General features: G+C 40.6%; 1 protein-coding gene across 1 annotated transcript in view; it reads right to left on the bottom strand.

Moving 5' to 3' along the window:
* Nucleotides 1-20744, bottom strand: part of Fto (FTO alpha-ketoglutarate dependent dioxygenase) — a 370741-nt gene that overhangs the window by 51689 nt on the left and 298308 nt on the right. The window lies entirely within an intron of this gene.

Consider the following 20744-nt stretch of genomic DNA (forward strand, 5'->3'; position numbering starts at 1 on the left):
CAGTTTCTATGGCTCAAGGATTTGGATACTGGGAGGTTCTAAATTAGGGTCTCTTGTGAGAATGCTATCAGCTAGGGTTGTAATAATCTGAGGCTTGATTTGGGCTGGAAAATTCCAAGTTCAGTGACATGAGTGCTAGCTGGAGGCCTCTGTTCCTTATCATGGCTGCTCCTACAGGGCTGCTTACAATATAGTAACCAACTTCTAGAAGGAGGGGGTCTGCCAGAAAGAAAACGTGTGATCATACAGTCATTTATGACTTAGCTGTTCCCTTTATTCTATTTATCATAAATGACAGGTGCTTTAGCACACACAGGGATTACACAAAGCAGTGAATATCAGGCAATGTCGATCACTGGAGGCCATCTTGGTGGCTGGCTACCACCACCAGGTTCTAACAGTTCAATCTAACCAATGTACTGGTGTCTTCTATGATACACCCTGTGCTGAGTGCTAAGACACAAGGTTAGTGGAGAGCAAGGCCTATGGCCTTCTCCATACCTAATATTAAACGGGGGAGAGGGGTTACTTACCTACAAGAGAGTGAGGGGTTGGAAGCTGGGATGTCAAAACAAAGAACATCCATAGCTTAAAACATATATACTGGAATCACTGGTCATTAGACAGATGGTACTATATGCATGCTATTATTGAACACAAGCCATCATTTTGGCTTCTTCCCAAAGAAAAATTATACATTGTCCTGAATATATAGGGCTCTACGTTGAGTGAGGATGAGCCCTTAATAGGTCATAGCCAAAACCCAGATGTGTAAGAATGCACTCTTACGCAGCTTCCTCTCTGCACTGAAGATCAAGCCACAAAGGCAAACATTTTGACAATTTCACAATAGTACTGTTGCATATTAAAACACTTTCATTCTTCAGGTAGAAAACAAGTCACTGGAAGAGTCAGAGAATGCTTTCTGCGTCTTAAGACAACGTTATCCATCACTAGGTAATGGGGGTGGTGGTGGTGGCTTATGCCCATAAGTGACTAGAACCAAATTAAATGGAAATAAAACCTCAGCAAGTAATATATTTAATTTTTATAATTTGTTTGTTTATTTTGCCAGTCCTGGGCTTGAGCTCAGGGCCTGAGAACTGTCTTGGACTTTCTTAAGGCTAGAGCTGTACCACTTGAGCCTCAGTACCACTTTGGGCTTTTTTTTCTATGTATATGGTACCGAGGAATCAAACCCCAGTCTTTGTGCATGCTAAGCAAACACTCTACCACTAGGCCAAACTCCAGGCCTCTTTAATTTTTATTTTTAAATTAATAGAATAACATAAGGACAAATTTTCCTTGTCTCTGTTTTTCTTTGCTTTTTTTGTTGTTGTTGTTTTTAATCTGAGAATTGACTGGTTTCTTCCTAGGGAATCTTTATTGAGTTGGAACATATTCAATATTATTAAGAATTCTGATCAGAGGTAAACATGCAAAACACTCAGCCAAGGGGATTAAGACTCTTTGTTAGTGTTTACGTTATCTGTTTTTAATTCCTATATATCCTTTCTTTATCTCAGTGTTTCAACACTAATTGCAAAACAGCCCTCTCTAACAGTAATGAGCCCCTAGCCCTTTGCAGACCTCCAGACAGAGCTCCCTGCTATAGATAAGGCAGCCCCTTAACAAGGCTCAGGAACTGGATCAAGGTCTTGTACTGCTTTCCCACTTCATTTTACTCATCTGGCCTTCAGAGGCTAACCCAGATCACTAAATCATGTGGTTCAGGGTGATATCTTAGTCTGTGGAGAATCTCTAAACTCAACTGCATCTAATAAAATGAATATGCTGTTCTTGGCCTCTACTTCTACTGGAGTAGCCTGAACATCAGTATATAAGACCACGCATTCTATATGGTACCATGAATGGGACTGAGTCCAAAGGGGCTCGCTGACTGCCAGTGAAATCCCAGTTTAATGGAGCCAGTTGATCTTGCTCTATAAGCTTTCAGGACAACATGACTTGACTGTCTTTTTCTCCAACAGATGTTCATACTACATTGTGGATAAATAAAGCTGTTTGGGTTCTGCTTGCACTGAAATCTTAGCAAAGTGTCAGAGGAAGAGAATGCACTCTTACATCAATAGAGTTGTTCAATTGCCACTTACTCTCATTTTATTTAGCAAAAGAAGAACGACTGCCTGCCCCCCCCCAGCACCGATTTTCCACTCAACTGTATCTATGATTTCAAATATCTTTTACTCTTTTTTCATTATAGAGTCACCTACTCATTGAAATGGTACCTTTTTCATCTTCCTGTCTTGTCTCTTCCTGTATGCCCCTTCTAGAGACTTAATTCAGGGACTGTTGCTAAGCAACTATACATCATAGCAGCCAGTCACCAATTACTAATTGTCCTCAGCACTTTAGCCTTACAAATCTAGACTGCCCATGACAATGGCACATAGTTCCCATAGCCAAAAAATGTACCCAGAAGCTTCTTAGCTCAGTGAAGATACTGACAGAGACACTAATAATGAAGTAGCATCATATGGCAGTAACAAAGACTTCAGTCTCCCACCCACTGAATCACTGCACACTTGTAAACCCATCAGCTTGGCATTGATCTCTTCTATTTGCTCAGGAAATAAACTGGAGTTATGGCTAGAAATATTGGAATACATGCACTGATGAAAACGTAGATTCTGATGTTGCACATGCCTTCACCTTCCTTCCTCCTAGCGCCTCCCCACCGTGACAGTTTCTAGGTGAATTGAGGATCTATTAGTAATCAAATTTCAGCCTCAATTTTCTGGTTAGTGTAATGGAGTTAATTTCTCTAATGCTAGCAGTTCATGGAAGGGGTCTCTTGCGGCAGTGCAGACCTGGGATTCGCAGCAGCTGTCAAGAGATGCCGCTAAGGAATTCCTTATTAGCTAAGATGCAACCAGGCAGAAAACTCATTACACAGTGCTAAATATACTTAATCACATCTATTAGAGAAAAATGAACTTGATAATTACAACAAATAACTAAACTGCAGTAAATGTTCAAGGAAAAAAATAATCCACACCAGGATCTAAGTGTATGCAGGGAAGCTGGGTGGCACAGGACTAATAGGAAGGCAGAAGAAGGATGGTGCTTGGAGCTGAAGGAGAAGCCATCTCAGGTAGGTGCAGCTGACTGGAGTTGTCTATGAAAATGACACATTTACATTTCAAAAGTGCCCTTGTTTATTTGGTATATGTAAAATTTTAATTAGAAAGAAATCTTTCCTGGGAAGGCTTTGTTTGTAGACTGTTTCTCCTAGGTAGCTGGTAGGGGTACAGGGGGGGGGACTGAAAGGGGGCTTACAGCAAACAATCGCTTTGATAAACAGAGATCTATAATAGCTCCGTGGCACACAGGACTTCCCTGGAGCCTAACAAATGTTGAGAGTGAAATTTGTCTTTTTCTCTGTCACAAAATTGAAGTGTTGGGTGTGTGTGTGTGGAGATTTACCATGCCTGACTGAAGAATCTACAGATGGGGTCCTCTGGCATGAATGTCAGCTATCAAGCTTTGGAATACCTGACCTCACAAATTTTGATGAATCATGACCTTGTAGAGCTCAGGGCCAGTGTGGCTTCTGTGAGCCAAGACCTGGAAGGAAACAATCTTTGGAAACTGAGAGTGGAAGGGGAGAGGAAAATTGGTCACTGTAAATGACGTAGTTATGGGGCTGGTTTTTGGTTGCTGCTATTTGGTTTTTGTTTGTTTTTATCAGGGTCTTATACTATGTAGCCAGGCTGGCTTTGAACTGGAGATGTTCACTGCTTCACTCTTCCAAGTGCTAGAATTACATGTATGTACCACCATTCCTGGCTTACTATGGGTCTACTGAAAGACAAAATGAAGGCTGGCTGGCAATGTTAGAAATGAGAATAAAGGCTAAAAAAACATGCTAGCTCATCTCAGGGCAGAGTCCTAAGGCAAAAGAAAAGCAAGACTGAAACTGGACAAGAGATGGACATGGGTTTTTAAGCATCAAAGTGGCAGAATGGTTTCAGCTCTGTAAAGTCTGCTAACCAAAAAATACTGCCACTGCTTTTGTTTAACAAAGCCACCTATTGGCTCCAAATGCTATGAATGTTGAAAGTCAAAAGTGAAGCCCATATATTCCCATACTAACAACCAAGAATCCCTTTCCTCTATTTATATATTATGGAGACTGAAAGCAAAAGCAGAAAATGTGGTTCTCCTCAGCCTCTCATTTTCTGACCAGTGGTTTACTTCCTTGTCCTACTGTTTGGAGGAATAATCTTTTGCTGAGACAATGAAACAGTCTCATCTACCTGGAACCATCTAGCTATGCCTATATTCTTAACCTTGCTCTTTTCAGGAACATTTCCTAGCCCCAACATCTTACCACCTTGGCTAGCTAGAATGGAGGCTGGGAATGCTGGAACACGGCCTCTCACTTTCTTGAAGGGGGTGGCCATGGCAAGATTGCTGCTGCAAGCAACTCTTGATAACTAAAAAAGGAAGATGAATGTGGACTCAATGCTAAATAAGTAGAGGAAGCATGTAGCACAATCACTGTCACCTCATTTCAGCTTAGACCACACTGCAAAGCCAGGTATTCCATTAACCAGGAGCCAATAAACCATCTTCCTGGAACAAATCTTCCTCCCAGTCTCAACCACTCCTTTTTTCTTAGTTTCTTTTCTCTTTTCTTCTTCTTCTTCCTTCTCCTCTTCTTCCCCCAATCCCTCTCCTCTTTCTCCCCTCCTCATCCTCCATGTCTTTCTCCTCATCCTTCTTTTCATACTTGAGCTTGAACTCAGGGCATGGATTCTGTCCCTTAGCTCTTTTGCTCAAGGCTAGTGCTCTGTACTTGAGCCGGATTGTTCTATACTTGAGCCAGTTCTGCACTTCCAACTTTTTGTTGGGTAAGAGCTTCTCACACTTTCCTTCCCACGCTAGCTTAGAACTTGGATCTTTAGATTTTAGCCTCCTGATTAGTTAGGATTACAAGCAAGAGCCACCAGCACTGGGCTCTTTCCCCCATTTTCAACTGAAAAAATTTTGAGAGAACACTGCATACTCACTTTCAACCATAATGCTCCACAGGTCTGCCACTGAAGAGGGCAGCTGTATTTATTGAACAACATGACAAGGAAGAGCAGCACTGTGGCTAAAAGGGAAGACATGAGTCAGTGTCACAGACTTGAGTTTAGTGCCTGAGCTTGAGTATTTCAGAACCTGGGGCTCAGGATGGTGGACGGCTGAGTGGTAGAGATCAGAGGCCATGTGGGTCAGCCCAAACCAGACATCCAGCTGCACTGTCTCATCACATATCAATTTTTACTGAAAAGAAAACCATACAAATTTAATCAGCTTTTCATATGGAAATATTTAACTTTTTTCTCCCTGAAGTTGTTTGATATTATTGTTTTAAGAGTCAGGAACATATATATATATATATATATCTCCTCAAAGATGTGTGATAGCAGTGGAGACAGAAAAGCGTCCATTTCTGGCAAGAACACAAGTCTCAGTTCCAGTAGACTCAAGTCTCAAATACACTGGCGTCTCTGTCAATTGCCCTTCTCAATGAAGAACATATTACGTGCTTATAATGATGAAGTATAAGACAAGAATGATCCATCCTGCATGCCCCTTGTCCTTGGTCAAAACAGGACGTTATTATCAATGAGAATAACATGTCTCAGAAAAGCTCCTGCTGCCCAGAAGTTTTGAGAGTATTCTCTTTTGACATTAAGCTCCTGAGGTTTCCATCTGTTCCTGTACCCTTCAGAGATGCTATCAGCCACCTTGTTCCAGGGCTTCTAATCTCTGAAAACCTATAATGTGAAACTCTTACACATATACCTATTAAAGAACTATGTTCTCTCTCAGTAGTCATAAAATGTAAAACACCTCTTAAAAGATACTTCCTTTGTTTCCAAGCCAAGGGCACATGAGACAAAAGAAGTTGCCTTTTAAATGTAATTTTAAAACACTGTATTAAATAAAAAGAAGTATTGATATACAGGGTGATTTAAAAATGAGGTCTGCTTTTGGGATCCTGGGCATTTTTAACTGCCAAAGTGACGTAAGTATTAAGCCCAAGCCAAGAATTTTCCATCTCAGAAATGGGTCATCAGAAAGTTAGTGTTGCCACCTGATGGGCAAGTCAGCCCACAAAGCCTGGTACTGGCCCAGGCCCAGCAGGGACAACTGTCCTGAACTGCCCTGAACCATCATCTCAATTCTTTAAAAAATTTTCACCCTGACAAACTTGCAAATACACAATGTGGGTTTGCAAATATTAAGTCTTGCTTAATCTTGTTGCCAAGATTTAACTTTTTTTTTTCTTCCAGTGCTGTGTCACTCTATGGTGGAAGATCTGCTGTGGCTCTGTAGGACAGTTAATCTACCAGGCTTGCCATCATCTCTTCTGGCCTTCCCTTTGGGGAAGAAGAAATGAACACTTAGCTGTTGAGATAATCCTGAGAGCAAACTATGTCAACATTATGGATAATGTGGTTTTTTTTTTTTTTTTTAAAGAGGAAAAAGAAAGCTCATTTCTATTATGCAATCAGGAAATTGAAGCTGTCTATCTCCAGACAACCAACTGCTTGTGGTGTGATTCCTGTTGCAAACTTTCACATGGAATGTTTTCCTCCTGCCTAGTCTCCCTTCTCTCTCCTTTCACATTGGCTTTCTTTCCACCCTCCTTCTCTGTAGCAAATAAATCAGAAAGTTAATAGTTCTGTTGATTTGTTGGGGCTTTTTCCCCCCTTTAAGAAAATAAAGAAAAGAAAAGAATAGCTTTAAAGGGGGAAAAACTGATCCCAGTGTGTTAACAACTCCATTGCGGTTTTAGGCTGCGGTCATGCCAACTGTCTAGTAAAAAGAGAAATTCCACTGTAGCAGAAGTAATAAAATCTTCTTTTAAAGCACAAATACCATGCAGGGAGGAAATGTAAACCCTAGCATGGGGACAAGGAAGGTGGGGGCGGTATGAGGTAAAATATGGACTGGAGGACTGAGGATTCCTGGTTACCCATGCTACTGAATCTAATCCTCTGCTCCCAGCAGTTGCTCTTATGACCCAGGATACTCTCTCCTCCTTAATGGGTCACCCAGAGCAAGGAGGAAAGCTATTATCTGAGGCTCTCTTCATTGTTATTCACATGGCAACATATGTATCTCCCACCCCAGTGTTTTAGAAACACTCATCTGAGATGGATCGTTTAGGAAGTTCTCATCAGCCCAATAGACAGCATGCTTATGGCAAGGCAAATACAGCTGCTGTGGGAGAGAGCTGGGAAGCTGCAAAAAGAAAACTTCTGCTTACAATCCAGAGCGGAGCATTTAACATCCGAATCTCATATCTGGATTCCTAGAACTCATAATTGACAAATAATTGACTTTCCTTCAAATCAGGGTCAAAGCTCCCCAAATTACCACCCTTGGTGATGAACACACTGGGCCAACTGTTCCCAGGCAGCCAGGAGGAATCCTGTCTGCCCCACAGGCCCCCTTCAGTTACTCCAACAAAAGGCAGCAGTTGAATGTAGAGAAAAGTCAAGTGAAAAGAGCTGGGATCCTGTGACAGCAGGCATTCAACAGCCAGATTGTTTTCACACAATCACTCAATATCTCTGATGATGGCCAGACCTGGAAGGAAGATCCATTTGCCAGGTAATGCTCTGACATAGAGTCAGCAGAATGCAAAGACAGATTCCTGCTTCCTAATTCAAACTTGTCATGAAAACACTGGCATCACATTCCCTATCCACAGTGTAATCCTGGGAAACCCTTAGAATAACAGAAAAACAGAGCTCTACGGAGTGCCTGTTTACTGTTTCTATCTTCTTTCCCACCCCTACTTTCTTAAATTCTGTCAGTGGGGAAAAAAGGGGAAACTCCAGGGTGGATAAAGAGGTAGGGGGAGGAAACTACAGTAGCAACAGCATCATAGAAATACTTCAGTAAACTGAACACAAAGATACTAAGACATGTATTTCATTTCATCTGCTATTTCCTCAAGCCCTCCAACCACACAATTATATGTAAACATTAGAATTTCCTCTTCACCACTCTGGACTTAATTGTACTCTTAATTGAAAATGAAAATTAATTTACTTTTGATCAATTCCAGGTGGTAGATCAGCTTGAAAGGGGAGCGGTTTTTTTTCCCCTCTCCAAGTGACCACACACACATGCCCATAAACACCAGGCATGTGCTACTGCTTTGAACAAGTGGCTCTCTCGCTTGCTCTCTCTCTCTCCCTCCCTCTCTCTCTCTGTCTCTGTCTCTGTCTATGTCTCTCTCTCTCTCTCTCTCTCTCTCTCTCTCTCTCTCTCTCTCTGCACAACAGTTTCTAATGTCTCTGTCTCTCTTCCCTTTGCTGATTGACACCATTCAGATTTTAATAAAAAGATTTACAAAAGTGACGATACTTGGGGACAGAAACTGCTGACAGACTTGCTGAGTTAAGTGTGTAATTAAGGCTGTGGAAGTACAGATGTTGAACAATGGTGGCTTACATCAAGATGTATGTGGTGGTATCACAAATAACCTGGCATCTGGTTTCTTTATCTAAGTACCTTTCTTACGGTTTGGATCTTAATTTTTTACAGTTGACAGCAGTGTTATTTGAGCCAGTCAGTGGCATCTGGCTGCTGGGGGAAAAAAAAAGAAAGGAAGAAAGAAAGAGGGGGAAAAAAATCTCCATGCACTTTAATTAATTGTGGAGAAATTACATGGTCCTTCAACCGTGTAGTTTGTCATCAGTGCACATTACAGATTTATATTAGATGTTTCTCCACAGTGTCAGGAATAATTAAAAGGGGGTAGGAAATGATGCCAACCAGCAATGCTTTACATCAGTGGTGAAAGTTTTATATTTATTACAGCCAAACAATTTTAGAAGAAGATGTCAACTCTGAGGCTTGACTGTGCATGGAATACATATCAGGCTGCAGGAAAAGCCAGTGCTCCCCGGCTGCTGGGATAATGAGAGAGGGCTCATGTTTAATCTATCAGGCTGCCCAGAATTGGTACGGTGTGCCAGAGTTATTAATGACGCAGTAGCCCCCTTTTCTCATAAAAACATTCACCCAAAACAATAAGTAACATATGTTTTCTTCTTTTTCCAGAAGTGATCTTCATCCGATTGTTCTTTCTGCTTCTAATAAACAGAAGTGCCAACTGTAGGCAAGTCGCTTTTTTCCCCCCTCAATTAATCTATGTTACACTAATAGCCCAGGCAGCATTGGTGGTGTGTTTCAGTAGAAATACAGAAATGACTTCTTTCCACCATCACTGAGCATGTGATGGAGGCATCCCTCCCAGAGCTTTCCATGAAGAAAGCCATACCTGACATGAATCTTGAGCACCATCTTCTACCCTCTCTAGTGAGAAACTGAGACTTTAGCTCTTTTGTCAGATGCCATTGAACAAACATTGAACATATGCCATTTATCATTTCCAGAGATCAGAGCTAGGTCATGACAATGCTCTTAGAAACATCCCATAGTCCACATTGAAGATTCTGGAACAGCCATCAACAGGACATCAATTCTCCTATTTGCTTTTTCAGGGTAGCAGCTTCTCCTCAGATCATCAGTCCATCACACAGCACATCTCAAGGATCTTGGACCCCTCACCCTTCATCGTGCATCTTGTAGCTCAGTAGTGTGCAAGATAATCCCCTAATATGTGATGCCTGTCACTTCTTATTTATTAGCTTCTTGCCCTGGATATTTTCATAATTTCCATTTAACTAGTGTGCCCCAGCAATGGAATCATCCTGGGAATTGCAGCCTCAGGAAGCCTTACCTTTGCCCTTGTGCAGGTATGACAGTAGGGCAGTCAGCAAGGGTTCTCTCCTCAGAGGCTGCGGCTCTAACGTGGGGCTGAGATGACTCCTCCATGAGTAAGGACAATGGCAGTGGGGTCCTCATAGCAATGAATGGCCTAGTGATTCCACAGGGGATATGTGCTGAAAGTGTGATGCTTCCCTTTGTCATTTAAAATAGTTTTGAGTAAATAGTGCTTTCAATTTCCTCAGCACTTCTGTAAATATTTCAATTTACTAATACCTAGAGAAGCATGAAAAGGAGTAAAACCTCAGTACTTCATTCCTAACTAAATCATAGCTTAGTTATATTTTCCCTTTGTTGATAGCTTAGAAGTCAGTGGTCATGTTTATTGCCTTGCTGATAATACCACAAACTGAAGGCCAAAGGGCTGGAGCTCCAGTCCTTTGGCCTTCAATTTGTTCTGGGCTCTTATGCTCACTTTCCCTGAACCCACTGGCCTTGAACTCCAAGAGCCTCCTACCTCCACCTCCTAAGTACCTGGGATCACAGGTGTGTGCCACCAGGCCTCACTCAGAGTTCACCTTTTAAAGCACTTCAAGTACTTCAGATAGAACCTAGTTTGTACCCCATGGTTCTGCCTTCCCCCATGGGCACTGCCTATCTCTGCTCCTGTTGTACCTGCACATCAAGCCCATCACAACCTCAGGAATTCTGCACCTCAATGCTTCCTGTCTGGAACACTAACTCCAGGTGTTCTTGTGGATTGTCACCTTTCAGACCTTGGCCATCCTGAGCTCTCAATCTAATATTGCCTATTCACCTTCCATTTTCTAGAGCTTATTTTATTTTTTTGGCCAGTCCTGGACTTGAGCTCAGGGCTTGAGCACTGTCCTTGGACATTCTCAAGGGTAGAGCTCTACCACTTGAGCCTCAGCATCACTTCCGGCTTTTTTCTATGTATGTGGTACCGAGGAATTGAACGTGGGTCTTTGTGCATGCTAGGCAAACACTCTACCACTAGGCCCCTTTTAGAGCTATTTAATGTGGTCTGTCACACAGGAATGCATGGCCCCAAAGAGTAGATTGTTCTATGTGCTTAAAATTAAGTCAAAAACTCATGAGAAAAATAATATGTATGTATATATAGATATATATGTCAAAACTTCCTTTAATTCAGTACAAAGTCTATTCTAGATAGTTAAAGATTAGGCTGTGCCAGGTAAGAGTTTCTTGCTCACACCATTTATCTTTCAAAGCCATTGACAACCTGCTTCATTGGAATGATCCTAATGGAGTTAAGCAAATTTAAAGAGATGTTGCCTTAAAACCATTACTATTGGAAAGAAAAGAACATTACAAATAGGCCAAACTGCTTTATATTGTGCCCCCAGGAGCACAATATTAAAAGGTCAGCCACATCTTTCAGGGTTGGTACTAAGCATTTACCTGACCAGACAACTAGGTCTGAACTCTGAGGTGAGTTGGAGTTTACAAGTCATCAGCCAAATCCCTGCGAAACCCAGATCTGGATATAGTGGCAGCTAAGAGCAAAAGTGGCCAAGGTAAGAATCCTCAGTTCACATACACCTGCCTCCAACAGCAGGGACCCTTGACAATGGTCCCTGAGAATGACCAGGGCCAGAAAAAAAAAAGAAGTTCACCTAGGACTAAACTCATCTGAAGTCACTATAGAAAAAAAGCTCCTGTACATAGTGAGAGATCTGAGTCATGACCAGTCTTTGACAGTGTTATGATCAGAATCCCTGGTCTCTGTGCTTTTTTAGTTGGCTGTGTGTTTCATCCTTGTGGCTTCTGATGTTAACCTAACACATACTAAGCACACATGTTGTAGGTGGACTAAGCTAGAGGACAGACTAGAAATGTCACATTGTTCTACCTCTTCTTTGTTTCTTCCTTCCTTAGAAGCACAACACAAGAAGTGTTTGTTGAATGAGAAAAAACAGATGAATATATCAATTGAATCCATGAGCCACGCTGGCCATTGAAGGGCTAATCTTCATAATCTTGTTGAGGCAGAGATCCTAAAAAAAAAAGAAATCCTACTTCCTCCATATCTCTTGCTTGATCTCATAGTTTCTTTTCAATAGACAAACTGCCTTTTCATTTTTGTTTTTGGTGTTGGTGGTCCCTGGAGCTTGAACTCAGGGCCTGGGCACTATCCCTGAGCTTATTATTATTATTATTATTATTATTGGCTCAAAGCTAGCACTCCATCACTTAAACCATAGCCCCACTTCCAGCTTTTTGATGGTTAATTGGAGAAAATAATCTTATAGGCTTTTTTTTTCTGTTCTGGCTGGCCTCAGACTGTAATCCTCAGATCTTAGCCTCTTAAGTAGCTAGGATTACAGGTGTGAGCCACTGACACCTGGCCAAACTGTCTTTTCTTAAAAAAAAGCAAACTATCTTTTTTTTTCCTTTTCCCATCCCTATTTACTCCCCACTCCTCTGTGTCTATTCTGATACCTACTCTTGGAGAAGAGAGACATCCCTGAAGTTGTTCTGACAATCTTCTCTTCCATAAGATTCATGACACAATTATTTTCGTTAAGCCACCATCACACAGTACTCTACTACATGCCATGTCAAAAGCTAGCAGGTGGGAGCTAAAGGTTGAAAGGTGCCTGACTAGTGTGACACATGTAATGTCAACTCTACTCTGATCTCTTCCTCTGTCTCTCAGCCTCCATGAAAACCCAAGGTGCCCCCTTTGAAGGAAAAGCAAGGAAGACACCTAATAGGGGAATCTCACCTCCAAGGTAGGCCTCCCACTTGCACATCCCTGCTGGCTGTTCTCATTAACCTGGTTCTACATTCCATATGGATGGTCTAGGAGCAGATCAGAAATCAGATAGTATCTAAGGCTATTTTTGCCCCAGGTTTTGCCTGGGCTCCATGGCCTTTGGGAAGGAAAGGGAGGCAAGCACATGGCTGAAGAAGGAACTAAATAAAATTACTACATCGCTAGCCCTGCTTCATCAGGAACTTCACTAAACATCTCTCTCTCTGAACCTTAGCCAAGTACAGCTTCCAAATGACTGAGGGGTTCTCTGCTTCTACAAACAGTTCTGATGCCCATCAGGTCAAGTCATTGTAAGGTTTACCAAAAGGAAACTCCATGCAGTTCAGGAGAAGAGGGTTTATTGCGTGAGGAAAGAGCAGACTCCTGCCGCCCAAGATGGAGTCGGGCGAGCAAGAGGATTTAGGGCGGGAAGTGAGAGATTATATAGGGGGAGGGGTATAGACACAGCGGAAACGGATGTGATCTCAGAGGATGGGGAAATACCTCAGTGGGGACCTCCCACTGCCCCCAGGCATGCCAGTTGCCAGGGTTACAGGTGCTGGACGGGGATTTCCAGGGTGCAGTGGGAGAGAGCCAAGGGAAGAAGTCATTTCTTCCAGTTGGACCTAACAGTCATGTGGTATGAGGCTCTGTCCAGCTCCAACATTCTGCTTCCACTAATTCTCAAAAATATCTCATCCTTTGATTGCCTCTGTGGGTCATGGTGTTTGAGGTCATTTGCCACTTAGGTTCTTATTTTATTCAGCTGTAGCCACAGCAACCAGATTTCACTTTCAATGTATTTGCTATAGCTCTACCCCAAGACCACACAGCTTACACTAAAAGAAGTTCATCTTTATGTACAAGAGCATCAAATATACAATTCCAAGTAGTACTATGATAAGTATTAGAACAATATATATTTGTATTAAATATGCTTTCTAAGACTGTAAAAATGATTTAATGATAGCATTAAGGAAAGTTTAAAGTTATACACAATACTATCATTCTGAAGAGTCTAGATCATATGCATACATATACATATTTTACATAATTTGGGACACCTGAGACTTTATGAGCATTAATTTGCACCTAATGATGCCCCATAAGTATTGTACATGTTCTCTGTTGGCTTTATAAGCATTGTTTTTCTAACATAGAAGAGTTTATAAAACTTAAACCATCTATTAAATGAAGGACTGTAAATATATACCCCTTATAAATCAAAGAACTTGTAGTGAGTATGAAAAGTAGTATCTAAAATACATGCTGTGAGATGGCAGGAAAGGGTATGTGTTAGGTGCTCTTACCAAAGCATGAACACTGGGTGATACGAAGAGCAATTTTATGAGCTTTAAATTCCTTCCAAAACTAAAGCTTTATGTGTATTCCTTAGAGCAACTTTCTTCGGAGGAATACAAAGATTTTAGCTACTTCAATTTATTCCATAAAGGAGTAGTCTAGCAGAAATATGCTGGGCTGTCCATTCCTCTTTCAGGCCCTTACTCCCTGGTAGGGTTTCTATAGACAGCTCCTGGCAGCAGTTCCTGATTATATATAGTTGCCCAACTTCTAGCCACAGCTAGTTGTTTCCAAAGGGGGCACCGAATGTACTGGCTTAATCCATGGACCCTTGCTTAGCATATAAACATTTTGCAAAACACTATTCTAACCCTATAGTTTTAGCTTCTGCTAATTTACAATGTGAGAAACCCTGAAGAAGAATCCCAGTGCTTTCAGAAATGAGCTCATTTCTGAATAAGCTCAGACTTCTGGGAAAAATGAGGCTCAAAGTTTTTCATTTTGACCCTTCAATCTATCTTTATGATCTAGACCTAGAGAGATCCTCTTAAGCCATTCTACCATTTGTTCTGAGACGTTGGGTATCCAGACCAAGAAATAGGGCCTAGTTTTGGTAGATTTTCCCTTAGTCCAGCTTAATGAATGTTCTCTTATGCATGCAGAGATGGTAGAAGAGATAGGTAACACGGAAGCTGGGAACTGGATCCAGGCAGAATGTTTCTAACATTAAGAAGCTAACTATTAGATTAGGACTAATCTGGTGAATTCAGAAAACTGAGAGGCAATAGGAACCTTAAAATAGGATAGACAGCTGAAAACATGAGCCTTTTTTATGCTTTGCTTTAATCTACCAACCTATCTGAGGTCTAATCTATCTGTTTAACCATATACCAGAGACATTTCCTTCACTTGGAGGAAGGAGGCAAAGGAAGAATTGTTTCCATACGAAATGATGTGATCTCCATTTCATTTCTTTCTTTTTTTTTCTTTTTCTTTTTCTTTTTTTGGTTGGTCCTGGGGCTTGGGCTCTGGGCCTGGGCACTGTCCCTGAGCTCTTCAGCTCAAGGCTGAGCCACAGCACCACTTCCAGTTTTCTAGTGGGTAATTGGAGATAAGAGTATCACAGTCTGTAGTGCCTGGGCTAGCTTTGGACTGCAGTCCTCAGATCTCAGCCTCCTGAGTAGTTAGGATTATAGGCGTGAGCCACCATGCCGGACTCCATTTCATTTCTAAAGGCAAGCTTTACAAGCTCTGGATGTGATAGCTGTGTTTGCTCACTATTCATTTCTATTACCAACAACAACAAAGAAACCAAATATCCAAATCTCACAGATTAAGAGGATTAGGGAGAAAACAATGAAAGCACATTTTATGCATGTATGAAAAACACTTTATTCTGTATAATTGATATAACCTAGTAACAATCCAGGAATGTAGGTTTGTAGTAGAGCACTAGATTTAATCCCCAGCACTGAAATATATATGTATATATGTGCATAAATATATATATATATATATATGGGCTCACTTTTCAGCTGGCCTATTTTAAGGTTCCTATTATATCTCACATACATACATACATACACACATACATACATACATATGTACACATATATATTGAAAAGAAAACAGAAAAAAATCCTAATCTCAAGCAAAAAAAAAGAAATTAAAGAAAGAAAATCTATTCATTATTTATCACTGGATGGGCAAGCTATGTACAATTAGAATTTAATTTAAAGATGAAGAAGGTAAGATGACTAACTAATTTAAAGTCATAAATGTAAAAAAATGTCCTTGGATTTCTTTGTATCACAATTTTCCCAAGATTTCTCTAAGTGGCAACCACAGGAAGCTATTTTTTCAAAGACCCTGAAAGGGCCTTGCCACACATGGGGACAATGATCTACAATTAAGTGTTCTCCAGTGGGTCTCAGCATGACAAACCATAATGGCTCCAAAGGAGCCCTTGACACCTATTGTGTCAATGAGCTACTGAAGCAAGGGAATTTAGAGTTATGGATTAGACCTCATAACCCTTCTCCTACTTTCTGAAAACCTTAAAGACCCTTTTCTAAGGGGAGGAGTCTTGATAGTCAGTGTCTGGCTAAGAGATCTTTGTGAAGTCCAATTTAGACATAGTTACAGGTCACCAAATGACATCTCTGCATTCAGCTATAACTGTGTGACACCAGACTGAGGAGCCACACCACAAAGGTACCTTTCCTTACAAGTTTGTATGAAGAAAGAACTCTAAGTGGAGGCTTTACTAAAGAGAACGTGTTTTAAAAACAAAAACAACAAAATGACGAATCAGATTCTAATCAATCAATAAGGTACATCCTCACTGAAAATCAATCACATTGAGATGTGTGAATTCTTTCAATGTACAAGGAAAACCTGGATCAAATGCATTTTCAGAAAAAAAAATGCTACCACAATAGATAATCTAGAGTATCTACGTGAAGTGGTGACCCCATATATTATTTGCAAGGGATTTTCTTTCTCAATTATATTTTCCTGGTGACTCAATGAGTCTCAGTCCTCAAAAGCACACATTGCCAATAAGGACTGAAGTCTGACATACAGAGCTATGCTGCAGCTTCATACTAAAATTTCATCCAAGTGAATTAGATTTACATGTGAAATATGATTGTATGATTAGAAAGTGAAGCTCCAAACTTCAAAGAATGTTTAGTGACATGTTGAAACTAAACCCCTTCTTACAAGTATTTAAAGATCTTTTTAAGTGTTTGTAGCTTGAAACTTAATGGCCTTTTCAAGACTCTTAAACTACTAGAATAGCTCTGTTATCTGACCTCATAGTCACACCTTCCTTTTGCTCATACAAGCCAAGTTCATTCTTCACTGTGGCTGAACGAATTCAAAGGAACCACATTGTAAACAGAATTGGGAAAATACTTGGTACCATAAATAGAACTAGAAATGATTCTTTTTTTGAGGGGGGAATCACTCAAGGCTTTGGGCTACAGTACCACTTCTGGTTTTCTGGTGGTTAACTAGAGATTAGAGTCTCATGGACTTTTGCGCTGGGGCTGGCTTTGAACCCCAATTTTCAGATCTCAGGCTCCTGAATAGCTAGGATTACAGGTGTGAGCCACCAGTGCCCAGGTAGAAATGATTTTAAATGAATAAAACCTTCACTCCAATGTCTTCATTTCAATAGGCTACAGTGAGATGGCAAAGGAAGTTACATTTTTTTCTTTGCAAAAAATATCTCATCCTTTTTTATTTTCCTTGTAGAGCAAGGACATCTTTTCATTTTAGAACACAAAACTCTATAAGCTCTAGTTTTGATAAGAAACAGCAAGTAGACCTTTCACTGGTAAGGAGCTATTGATAACAACGTTATTTCCTGGCTACACAACCACTGCTTACTTTCACAGAGAGGAAAGACAATGTTTAAAAAGGTTTTAAAAGGTTTAAGTTAAAAAGGTTTAATTCAAGATTTCATATATGGCATTCGGTAGTAGGGGAAATAACTTTTAATTTTGTTTCAGGTTTTTATGGTTTTTAAATGTGCCAAGCATTGCTACACCCTCGCATATTGGCAGTGCCACTGTAGCAAACCCATTACCAGCACCAATTAGAAGAGGGAGCTAAAGTGTGGAACAAAGGAGTTCAGTAGTGAACATTGCATCAGATAGCTGCAAAGCTGCAGTGAAAGGACTTTAGAGGTGAACTGCCTAATTGAGAACAGTGGCTCAAACCTGTATAATTGGAAGGCTGATGGATGGCAGTTTAAAGCCAATACATGCAAAACAATAAATAGTTCCTGAAAATGGATCTCAAGCAATTGCTGGGTGTAGTGGAGCACACTTCGTCACCCCAATGGCAAAGCGAAGCACAAACAGAAGGATCACAGTCCAGGCCAGATCAGGGGTAAAGTAGGATCATATCTTGAAAATAACTAATCAAAAGGAAACTGTCATAATGGCCGAACTGGTGTAACATCTGCCTAGCAAGCATGAGGCTCTGAGATTAAAATCATAGCATTGTAAAAATAAAAGGAAAATAACAGCACTGACAGTAACAACAGAACAGGTGAATTGCCTGTTTCAAAAGCTACTCCCATCCAACTTTCGCACAGTTGGCTTCATACCGGACAGCTGTTTGCATCCAAGTCAACCTTTTGTGTAGATTAAGATTCTCCAAACTGGACAAACCACTTAGCAAAGCGTACCAGGTTTTCAGCTCCATTTCTCCTTAATTTAAAACAATGATGATCCTGCTCCAGAGATTTCCCAGTCCCAGAGTCCCAAATTCATTCTTCATTAGATATCAAGTGGCCAGTTCTGCAAGTTTTACATAAGCTTTGTCACATCACTGAAGAAAATCACTAGTTCTTAAGACTCAACAGGTTTAATCAGGTTAGAAAAAAAAGTTCAGAATTGACAGGCCCTTGGCAATTTATCAGTTCCTGAAACCAGGCTGTTATGAAAAGCTTTTAAGCTAAATAGGAATGAGGAGGAAAGATGGACATCAGTTAATAAGGGAATGATTAAGCCCCAAACTACATATTAATCCTCAGGAGATGGTCCAGACAATTACTAACCCACAACAAAATATACATGCTTCTTGGTTTAAAGATGGGCTGTAGACATCCCATGAAATCATCTTACACTGACAGTATTGTAAACTGAAAATGTATTCACTATCCCTCACCTACCGAACATGCCAGCTTATCTGCACAGCCCACTGTAGAACAGCAGCATTTGCTTGCATGACCTTGGTGCTAACTGGTTACCCAGCTCAGTGCCCCACCTAGCAATGCTAGTTAGTGTTCCAATGGAAATCATTGGCCCAGAAAAGGATCAAAATCCAAAATTGTTAGTGTAGTTTCTACTGAATGTCTATCATCTTTACACCATAGTAAGTTGAAAAGCAGTAAGATGAACTATTTGTTATAATAAACATGGATTAAAAAATCACTGGTTATCAAATCTTGACATAAAGCTATTGGTAGTCATGTAATCATTTTTATAACTTGAAGAATGTCTTGGTTTCTTCAGGTTAGATCTTCCAATGGATATACTCTTGAAACATCCTTCCCATATACAAATGTGTTGGAATGTTTGGTTCCTTACCCAAATGCCCGTCTATTGCATGTTTATAATCAAAGAATCACCTGTAAGTGTCAGAAGCAATTAATTACGAAGTTGTTCTTTCTTTCTTTCATTATTTTTTTGCCAGTCCTGGGGCTTGAACTCAGGGCCTGGGCACTGTCCTTGGACATTTTTTGCTCAAGGCTAGAGCTCTGCCACTTGAGCCACAGTGCCACTTCCAGATTTTTCTATGTATGTGTTACTGAGGAATCGAACCCAGGGCTTCATACATACTAAGCAAGCACTCTACCACTAGGCTATAATCCCAGCCCCTCACCTTCAACATTCTTTAAACCTCACTCATCTTTGCTTCCCTGCACCATGGAGAGCATCTTATATCACCCTCATTTCCAAATGCTTGTCTCCAAAGGCACTTCATTGCTTAGAACAACAACAACCCAACCCCATTCTACACTCTGCCACCAATGACATTATCTGTAGCATGCCACTACTAGCCTTGGAAACAGTTGTAAGCTTTCAGAACTCAGTCATGTTTTAGCAATGTCTATATATTCTTATGAGCTTCCTTTGTTTCAACTAGGTAGCCTGACACACTGGATCTAATTTTTAACTCTCCTTCCTACCCTTACACTAATCCCATCTAACTGACATTACCTTGGTCACTCCTTATATTTTGTCAATTTCAAAATCCATCTTTTCCCTCAAATTTTACACATATAACTTGAAACAAATCTACTATACTTGGAACTCACTATTGAACTGATTCTCTATTCTGGATCTATGAGATCCAGTGTCATTTTCTTAGTGTTTCACTGGTTTCAAGAGAATTTAGGGCCAGGAGTTTGGCCTAGTGGTAGAGTGCTTGCCTAGCATGCACAAAGCCCGGGATTTGATTCCCTGGTACCTCATACATAGAAAAAGCTGGAAATGGTGCTGTGGCTGAAGTGGTGGAGCACTAGTCTGGAGAAAGCCCAAGGGCAGTGCTCGGGCACTGAGTCCAAGCCTCAGGACTGGCAAAAAAAAAAAAAAAAAAAAAGAATTTAAAATGCTTACACTTTCATCTAAGTGATATTTTTTTAAATAGCTATTTTATCAGTTACACAGCTAGATTTCATTTACATTGAAATTTATATATTAAAAAGCATTTTAGGGGTCAAAATGGTCTTCATGAACCCCTTGGAAAGGGTAAAATAATATATATGTATATATAATCTAAAAAAAATGTTAAGCCAGGAGCCAAGAGCTCTATCTTTAATCCTAGCTTCCAAGGAGGTAGAGATTAGGAGGAATGTAGTTCAAGGACACTCCAGAGAGAAAGCTTTACAAGGCCCCACTTAACCCCTAGTTGGGCACCATAGAACACACTTGTTATCACGGTTACACAAAAGGCTGAAATCAGGAGGATTATACCTCCATATCAGCACAGGGAAGACTCCAAATAACAGCTAGATATGGTAACCTGTACCATCGCAGTTACATGGAAGGTGGAGGAAGGTTCATTAGTCAGGAAGGTTCCAGACTAACGAAACAAATGAGCTCAGCAGACTCCCATTTAGAGATAAAACAGAAAAGGCTCCATTGAGTAATGGTTCTTGCCTATCACTCCAGCTACTCTGAGAAGAATAAATAAGATGGTGCACTCCAGGCCACTGTGGTCAAAACTCAAGATGCTACCTCAAAGCCAGAAGAGGGAGTGCTGGAATCTTGACTCAATCAGCAGCACATCTGCCTAGCTTTAAGCACAAAGTCTTGAATTCAAAGTATAGAACCAACAACAAAGAAAAAAAGAA

This window comes from Megascapheus bottae, chromosome 24 (genome assembly GCF_031878675.1).
Source record: "Megascapheus bottae isolate mThoBot1 chromosome 24, mThoBot2.hap1, whole genome shotgun sequence".
Taxonomy (NCBI): Eukaryota; Metazoa; Chordata; class Mammalia; order Rodentia; family Geomyidae; genus Megascapheus; species Megascapheus bottae.